The sequence below is a fragment of the Sinocyclocheilus anshuiensis genome, unplaced genomic scaffold (assembly GCF_001515605.1).
Source record: "Sinocyclocheilus anshuiensis isolate Anshui unplaced genomic scaffold, SAMN03320099.WGS_v1.1 scaffold188, whole genome shotgun sequence".
In the NCBI taxonomy this organism is placed as follows: Eukaryota; Metazoa; Chordata; class Actinopteri; order Cypriniformes; family Cyprinidae; genus Sinocyclocheilus; species Sinocyclocheilus anshuiensis.
In genome coordinates, this window is record NW_015555768.1 from 1,242,779 (window position 1) to 1,252,564 (window position 9,786).

General features: G+C 34.4%; 1 protein-coding gene across 1 annotated transcript in view; it reads left to right on the top strand.

Annotated features, from left to right (window-relative positions):
* The window catches only part of LOC107674365 (OTU domain-containing protein 5-A), a 32,885-nt gene that overhangs the window by 6,791 nt on the left and 16,308 nt on the right, over window positions 1-9,786 (top strand). The gene's annotated exons all lie outside the window — the stretch shown is intronic.

Sequence of the window (9,786 nt, forward strand, 5' to 3'; positions counted from 1 at the left end):
GCGTAACATTTCCGTCACACGCTTGAGGTATTCGGCCAATCACAACGCACTGGATAGCTGACCAATCAGAGCACAGAGCACCTCGCTTTTCAGACCGATGATCTTTGTAAAAATCGATGCGTTTCAGAAAGGTGGGGCATAGAGGAGAAATGGTTACACTTTACTTGAAGGGGTGTGCATAAGACTGACATGACACCTTCATAATCATGACATGACACCTACATAATCATGACATGACACATGTCATGAATATGGTTTTTTTATGCATGTTTATGACAACTGTCATTAAGTGTCATTCACTCAGTTATGTAATTTTTAATGCAAAGATGACATTGTTTGAGTTGTCTTTGTTATGGGCTATGGTTAGGGGTAAGGGTAGGGGTAGGGTTAGGTTAGGGTTAGGTCAAATAATGTCATATTTGCATTAAAAATGACATAACTGAGCGAATGACACTTAATGACAGTTGTCATAAACATGCATAAAACCTCCTTTATATTCATGACATGTGTCATGTCATGATTATGAAGGTGCCATGTCAGTCTTATGCACACCCCTTCAAGTAAAGTGTTACCGGAGAAACAATAATGTACAGTATGTGGAAAATAATGTGTTTTTTGAACCTTAAACCGCATAAACACATTTCATTACACCAAAGACACCAAATAATGTTCTTTTTAGCAACATCATATGACCCCTTTAAGCCTTCAAATGTCAAATATACATCGGATTGGTTTCTTCTTTAAGTTATAAAAAAAGTAACAATATGAATGGTATTATAATGTTATACTAAAACTAAAACAATGGAAAAACCCTTAAGATAACATGTAGAAAAGAAAACATATCTTAAGCGTGCAGAATAACATAAGTGGACTTTGAACGATTAATTGCCGCTTTGAACGATTACATAATCGTGGTATCCAGTGTGTGTGTGTGTGTGTGTGTGTACTGTATAGTAAGATTTATATTACAAAGGCTTTGTTTGTTACTGTATCTGAAATATTGAAGTATTCATACTGCACAAAGTATGCACATTTTCTATATGCACGGAATACCCAGAAGACCTACTACTTTTGGTAAAATGTGCTGTTTCGCAGCAATACTATGTCACACAATGCAATGTGCTTAACTTAACCTTCAATTTCCTTTGTGACAAATTTAATAATAATATAATCTGTTTTGATTTGTTATGATCTGTACACTACTCTATGTACACTACTGTTCAAAAGTTTAGGACCGATAAGGTTTTTTAAATGTTTTTGAAAGAAGTCTCTTATGCTCACCAAATCTGCATTCATTTGGTCAAAAGTACAGTAAAAACAGTAATATTGTGAAATATTATTACAATTTTAAAAGTATTATTTCTATTTGAATATATTTTACAATGTAATTTATTCCTGTGATGTCAAAGCTGAATTTTCAGCATCATTACGCCTGTCTTCAGTGTCACATGATCCTTCAGAAATCATTCTGATATACTGATTTACTGCTCAAGAAACATTTCTTATTATTATCAATGTCGAAAACAGTTGTGCTGCTTAATAAATCTGTGATGCGTATTTTTTTCAGGATTATTAGATAAATAGAAAATTTAAAATAATTACATCTATTTGAAATAGAAATCTTTTGTAACATTAAAAATGTAATCCTTGCTGAATAAAAATATTAATTTGTTAAACTTACAAAACTTACAAACTTTTTAATAGTGTATATATATTAAACACATACATACATACACATATAAAAACAGTTTTTTTATTCACTGCCTAGATGCCACTTACTGGATAAATGAAGTGATACAGGGATGTACAATGTAGCAAACAATTGCTCAAAATGCTTGTATGGTTGCGTAATGTGCTATTTTACATGCTATTTTTAATAGGTTACTGCACATGACGCATTAAGCTCAACTTTTCTTTCCTTAATACATAATTAATAAAATAATAATAAAAATAATTTATGCATTTAGCAGATGCTTTTATCCAAAGCGACTTACAGTGCATTCAGGCTATACATTTTTTACCAGTATGTGTGTTCCCTGGGAATTGAACCCACGACCTTTTGCGCTGCTGATGCAATGCTCTACCACTGAGATGCATACATGTTTAATACGTTTATGATCTTATCCTGCTTGTTTCCACTGAAAACCTGCATTCAGTTCTGAATCAATTTCTACCCTTTTTTTTTCATTGATGATGATTCAGGAAAAGATCGTTTTATGGAATGAAAATGGGTTGCAAATTTCTTTTCATGTTGACTTTAAGCAGTGTGCTAAAAGCATACAATTCATCAAAATATATTCTTGTTTTTTTTTTTATCAAAACTGATAGTAATGGTCAACCTTAGGCCTATTTAACAGTAATGTACATGTGCCTGTTGAGTTTCTGAGCAGATACCAGAACTTCCCTCTGGGTGGCGCTACTCATCTACATATCTGAAGTATTCAGCACTGTACTAATATGTGACACCATACTATGAAAGTAGTGCTCTGTTACACTTAACTTTTAGCTTGCAAATGTGCAGTTTTTATTTTCTTACCCCAGATTCTGACTTCTGTTTTCGTATCTTGCATGTCTGCATATCTTGATCGTAAATTAACCCTCTACTGTTCACTACAGTGGACAGATCATTAAAAGCCATTCTAACCACTCAAGGTGTGATGTTACACCCAAGCCACTATGGGGTTCACCTTTGACCCGTTCCCATAAGTCTACCTGACTGTCCTCGTCATGTCATAGTGGTTATTTATGGCACTATAAACTCAACATGACTGATCCTTTCAGTAGTATACAATTTAATTTTTATTCAGTAATGCATTTCTTTGTAGTTTAACTGAAAATGCATCTGGTTACTGTAGTGGATGTCATATACATAAAATGATATATTTGTTTACTGGGATTTTTCCCTTAAAATGTTTAGCTACTGTCTCTGAAACCACCATTGAGTGGCATCTTACCCTGTTTCCTTTTCATTCTCTCTTTCATGTCTCTGTTTCCTTTTCTTGCTCTTCTAATCTGTCTCCTTTCTCTTGCACACACACATTCATTTCATTAATCTTTTTCCTGTTCTCATTAATGTACAGAGGTCCATGTCCCTTGTGTGAGTTTTAAACAGGATTTGATAGACAGGCATGTGATGTGTTGACCTACATGAAGCGTTCCCATCAGGGACACTGTGCCACAGTTCTTGCACCGCAGGTGTGAAACTATCCATCTCCAAACAATCACTCCTGTCAAACAATACACGTTATATAACTGGCCCGATGGTAATAAGGTTCTCACAGTCTGTGGGATCATCATAACCCAGGGTAGGATAGTTTCGTACAGGACGCTGTTCATTTGAAGTAATAGATATGAATATTAGAATATTAGGAGACCCTGTTTTGACTCTTAAGTCTACTTATGACATTAGTCAGAGTTTCTTGCTCCTGAAATTTAGCTTTATATTTTGCTTTGAACTAGGGCTGGACTATAAATTGATAACGCTAATTATCGCAGTACAGTTTTCCTAGATAAAACGATAACAAGAGTTTGATAAATGTTCGATATAATGTTAATGCCATGTTAATGTTTATGCGCCAAAAGTGGAACGAAACGGCGTAACACTAACTGCACCATGGTATTGTGGCAGAAATATAGGATATTCATATTGAATTGTATTATATTATTAATGTAGACATGTATTAAAGGAGTAATGGAATATAATTACAATATTTTTCTGTTATTAAGCTATGGCATTTGTGCATTTATACTAAATATATTTAGACTATTGTTTTTCATACAAATACCAGATCATATAGTTACATTTTTAGCATGGTATTGAGGTTCTATATTATGTGTAGTTTTAACCATGGTTGTCATGATCTAAATGTTTGCTACTATGGAAGACTAATGGTTAATTAAAAAAAAAACTCAAACAGTCAGAATAATTAAACTTTACCATATAAAAATGAGGTTGTTACTATTTTTACAGATGTTACTGTTTTTGATAATGAAGATAAATTGACTGTCAACTCAAGGTACTGTCAAATGTGCATTTCTAAGAGACAAAAATGTTTATATTATTAATATTGCAATATTGCACATCAAAAGTCAGCCTACACAAACCTGTTTCATGATTTGAAACAATATCTATTATAAATATTAAAGATATTTATTTTTATATATCTTTTATTTAAAAACACCCTATTTTCCATGATTTGTCTATTTATAATTGCTTATTATAACTGAATGCTGTATGCTGACAGGTTGTTTACGAATTTAAGATTGTTCTCATCACATAATCAGTCCTGTCAACAAGACAGCAACAAACCATTATTTTCCTGGTCAACCTCATTGTTTTGTTGCTGTTTTGGTTCTCACATTATGATAAAAAAAAGGTAGGTCAGGAAAGCGGTGATTAATTCCCATGATTACCTCTATTATAATCCTGTATGTCTAAACAATCTTACATTACCGCTCAACAGTGTGGACAGTGTGGTTTTTGAAAGAAGTTTCTTCTGTTTACCAAGGCTGCATTTATTTGATCAAAAATACAGTAAAAACTGTAATATTGTGAAAAATTATTACAGCTTAAAATAACTCTTTTATATTTTAAATTGTAATTTATTCCTGTGATGCAAAGCTGAATTGCCAGCATCATTACTCCAGGCTTCAGTGTCACATGATCCTTCAGAAATCATTCTGATATGCTGATTTTCTACTCAAGAAACATTTCTTATTATTATCAGTGTCGAAAACTGTTGCGCCGCTTCATATTTTTGTGGAAATCGTGATGCATCCTTATTTTAGGATTCTTTGCTGAATAGAAGTTCAAAGAACAGCATTTATTTGAAATAGAAATCTTATGAATGTCTTTATTGTCACTTCTGATTGATTTAATGTATAATTTATTAGCATTTTGAAGAATAACATGATTTCTGCATGTCTCCTTCCACCCTGTATGACTCTGGATTTTGTAATAATTCAGTTTCGTTCAGCCAAACCTGACATTCATAGTTCATAGTTTGCAGTAAGGAGGCTCATGTTAGCGTGCAAATGCTTATGCAATGTTTGCAAATTGGTTTGCAAATGATTTTCCAAGGTATTTTATCTCACAGAGGTTTATATCCTGAGGTCTACTGAATGTTAATTTGTGGTGGTGTTGTAGACTACCAGTTGAAAGTTTGGACAAACCTTCTTATTCTTTAGTACTGAATTCCATCTATCTTATATTTTATGCTCTGGACATTCTTGAAAAACCTCATGAGCTGCATCCTGGGAAGCTTTAAAACCGTATTGAAGGATTGTGCATACAAAGATGCACATTTATGGACTGCTTTTTCACTCTCAAGCCTAAAGATTGTTTTATATTTGTGACCCTGGACCACATATCCAATCTACACTCTTAAAAATGAAGGTGCTTCAAAAGGTTCTTCAAGCGATGCCATAGAAGAACCATTTTTGGTTCCACAAAGAACCATTCAGTCAAAGGTTCTTTAAAGAACCATTTCTTTCTTACCTTTTTGTAATCTGAAGAACCTTCTTTCGCCACAAAGAACCTTTTGTCAAACAGAAAGGTTCTTCAGATGTTAAAGGTTCTTTATGGAACCATTTAGACAGAAAAGGTTCTTCTATGGCATCGTGAATCACCTTTATTTTTAAGAGTGTACGTTTTATACATCATCTGAAACCTGAATAAATAAGCTTTCCTTTGATGTATGGTTTGTTATGATAGGACAATATTTGGCTGAGATACAGCTATTTAAAAACCTGGAATCTGAGGGTGCAAAAAAATCAAAATACTGAGAAAATCGCCTTTAAAGTTGTCCAAATGAAGTTCTCAGCAATGCTTATTACTAATCAAAAATTAAGTTTTGATGTATTTATTTACGGTAGGAAATTTACAAAATATTTTCAAGAAACATGATCTTTACTTAATATCCTAATGATTTTTGGCATAAAATTATAGAATAAATCTATAATTTTGACCCATACAATTTTTTTGGCTATTGCTAACAATAAACCCAAGGGACTTAAGACTGGTTTTGTGGTCCAGGGTCACATTTATGAATTTATATCCAAAGCTACTTACAACAGAAGAAAAATGCACATTTGCCTCCCATTTATATTTATCTACAAACTAATTTCATACATTCAAGCAAACGCCTTTAGATCATTTAAGATCATGAGAAACAGATTATGTCCAAGCTTTAGACTGGTAAATATCAACCCAATTGGCATGAATTAAGGAGAATAAATGGAAATGATGAGTGTCCGCTGGCTATTTTGTTTTGACAGAGTTTCTGATCAGACCCGTCATATTATACCACATCAAAATGAGCACTAATATGGACACATGTTCACACACGCGTTTTCCGTTTGATAGTGAGAATTCTGCCGCTGCTGTTCCAGTTTTGGTATTACAAAGAAAAACTTTCAAAAGGTTTTGTGGTTTCACACATTTGCCGTTCGATTGGCAGAAAGGAGAGGAATCCGCCAATCTACACCCTTCAACAACTGTTGTAATACACCACTTTAATGTGGTTTTATGAGGCCACGTCCCAATTATAAAAACAGTTTTGTTGTGAATCACTAAGTCTGAATCACCACATCCTGACGAAAACTTTGCAGGTATTCTCTGCTGCAGTAATTGTTGTGCAGGGTTTTGTGTTGGGAATGCACTTCTCCTTTATGATATGTGGGAAACGGTGTCATGTGTTAGATCCCTGCCCTAGCTCCCAGCATTCGCTGTCCTTTCCAGTGCTGCTCTGCTGGTTATCCAGAGCACCTCCCCTCTTTCCAGAGCTCGACCTGGACTTTAGTGAACGGGGTTGACACCATTACCAACACATACACTGGCTGTTTACTTTCAAGAGTGGGGTGACCTGACCCAGCCAGCTAAACAAACACTAATTAGACTCTTCAAAACAGTTTAACCAATGCAGTTTCCAAACTTTGGCCGTTAATAGCTCAGCCGTCCGATGTGAATGTTTGTCCACAGGTCAGTGTGAATGCTTGTCCACAGGTCAGTGGGTTAAAAGGTGCAGATTCTTGTGCTGTAACTAGAGCCCGTTTAAATGTGTTATTTTTCCAGACGTCCATTGAAGATTAAGGTTACACGGTGGATCGTAATCCTACACTGGAGGAAGTTGAATGTTTGTTCGAGTAACAGTGCACTTGTTTGTTTTTGGCATGGATTTGCACATTTCTTCTGAAATGCAATGGTGCCGGCTGTGCATTTTATCAAAGACTCCCTCTTTCCGGGCGAAATTTCGATATAGTGTGATAAAAGCACCCAAGTATGTGGGCTGATCTCTCCACCTGGTCTATAACAGTCTGGCTGTGACATGAAGTTTGCTAGAGGTTTTGTATTTGAATAAATATTCAAACAGCATAGTTATGGCTCTAAAATCTGATTGGATGAGCCATGTTCAAAGTGGTTGTAAAATAGCTGATATGGGCGAACTTTTAACCTAACATTTGAATTCTGTACTAATATGTCAAATCTATTTATCTACGGTTATGCTAATCAACTATATTACTCAACAGAATAATTATTTATACTGGAGAAAATCATTTGCAAATGTCGTCTTTACGAGGCTTTATGGTTGCTAGGATGTTGTTATTGTTAACTAAAACTTAAAAATAGTTTTTGGTAAATGAAATGAAGCTGAAATAAAATATAAATATAAAAAAAAACATAGCCTAGTAAAAATGACAGAAGGACATAACAAAAATACAAAAATTTAAATGAAAACTAATAATACATCAAATAAAAGCCTATTCAAAATATGAATAAATACTATAATAGTATATAAATACTAAAATAGCACTGTTGTAGGTGGTTGATGATCTCTAGATATGGCTCAGGTGCTCCTTCAGTTCGTTTATGTTTTCAAATCGCTAATCATAAGTATCAGCAATAGTGATAGCGATGCTTGCCTTTGCAAACACCACTATTAAATGTAATTGTTTAATGAACATTGGTGTAATTTATTATGTAGTGATGTTTGATAAAACCTTTAGCTGTAATGCACAGCCTACAGTTGCTTCTTGCTTTATTTTAACATTTTCCAATAACTTCTGTAGAGGGTATTGCAACAAAACCCTTTTATATTTGTCATCTAGGCTTTTTTGTCCACTCCATTTCCTCAGAATTTGGTTTAAATATATGAACTTCCTTTTGTCAAGTCAGTTGTTGTTTTCACTTTCCCCTCAAGCAAGATGCTATTTCAGGAACAAGGGTTATTTTCTCTGATCTATTTGAAACGCCCTGGCAGACGGAGGGCTAAGAACAGCTTCACCTGGAGCAACACTAACCTCTTCCTCACATGGCTGAATCTGTATATGAAAATCCCCATCGTATGCAAAGCACATTCCAATGTAAGCTCTGTATATTTTCCCCCAAACGCACTGCGGGATCTCTTCCAGATACCTGCTTCAGTTGTAAACAAAGTTGTCTGTGCCCTACCATGAGCCTCTGACAGACAGCTCAGCTGCATTCTTCTCGTTTTGCAGTTCGTCATCTTGTTGTGATTGTAGAGCAGATGCCACAAATGCCATAACATGATTAGATGGAGCGGGAAACGCAAAGGTGTGGCTGAAATTCCTTTCTCCCATATTCATTGGTGGTGTCTACCCACCTTGCCCTTGGGTTCTTAAAAGGATAGTTCAACCTAGGGGTGGGCGATATGACAAAAATATCATATCACAATTTTTTTTTCAGGAAAATCACAATTCATGATTTTATCATGATTCTTTTGTCATGTTGGTTTTACTATTTTGCAAGTTGTCTGAGCAGTACAGCCTAACTAATTTCCCTACTTTAAAAACAAAGCATTACAGGGTTACAGAATATAAAATAAAAAAGAATGGCAGACCAAAGTGGGTGAAGATAAAAATCTTTGTCATTATTTTATCTCTGTAAGAACAAAGATACGCATTATAAATACACATAATATACAAATAAAACTAACAGTGCTTTATTTCAGGGACAGTAGGTGTATTTAACAACAGCATTCAAGAAATTGAATGAACAAATATAAAAATGAAACCCTATATACACTTAACTGTATAAATTATACATTGATTCTTATTAACTCTTTCTCCGCCAAACACAGAATTTTCCGGGTTTCCACGTTCTCGCTGTTATACGTTTGGGAATGCTATTATGCATCTCCTGAATGAGTCTAGAATGTGCCGATCAAAAACACATTCAAGACGCAGAAACGAGCGATCTCGCATGTACAGTGGGTACGGAAAGTATTCAGACCCCCTTAAATTTTTCACTCTTTGTTATATTGCAGCCATTTGCTAAAATCATTTAAGTTAATTTTTTTTCCTCATTAATGTAAATTGCACATGCATATGAAAAACAATGCAATCATCAAAAATAAACAGCATATAAATGAAAACTGCCTAATGTTACCTAGAGAAATGTCAATCCAGGAAGTGGTAAAGGACTGTGCAAGTTTGGGGTGTTGATGGAAGCGATCTACTGCATCTTTGCTTTGATCATCCTACTGAATATGATCCAGATGTAGTATTTGATAAAATCTAAAAATTCTCTGCTTTTTTATCAAAATGCTGCTTTTTAAAATAAAACTTATCTACATTCAAGTGTTGATAAAAAAAAAAGAATGCTTAAAGCTATAATAAAATGAATTTTTGTGTGTGTTTAAAAGTAGAAGCTCTGTTCTTTATATTCATAAAACAAAATATTCTGGGGGCCATGAAATTTTAGCGAAAATCATCAAAAATGCTGGCGGTGGCTGGCAACTTTTTTCAAAAACGCTAGTGGGGAAAGAG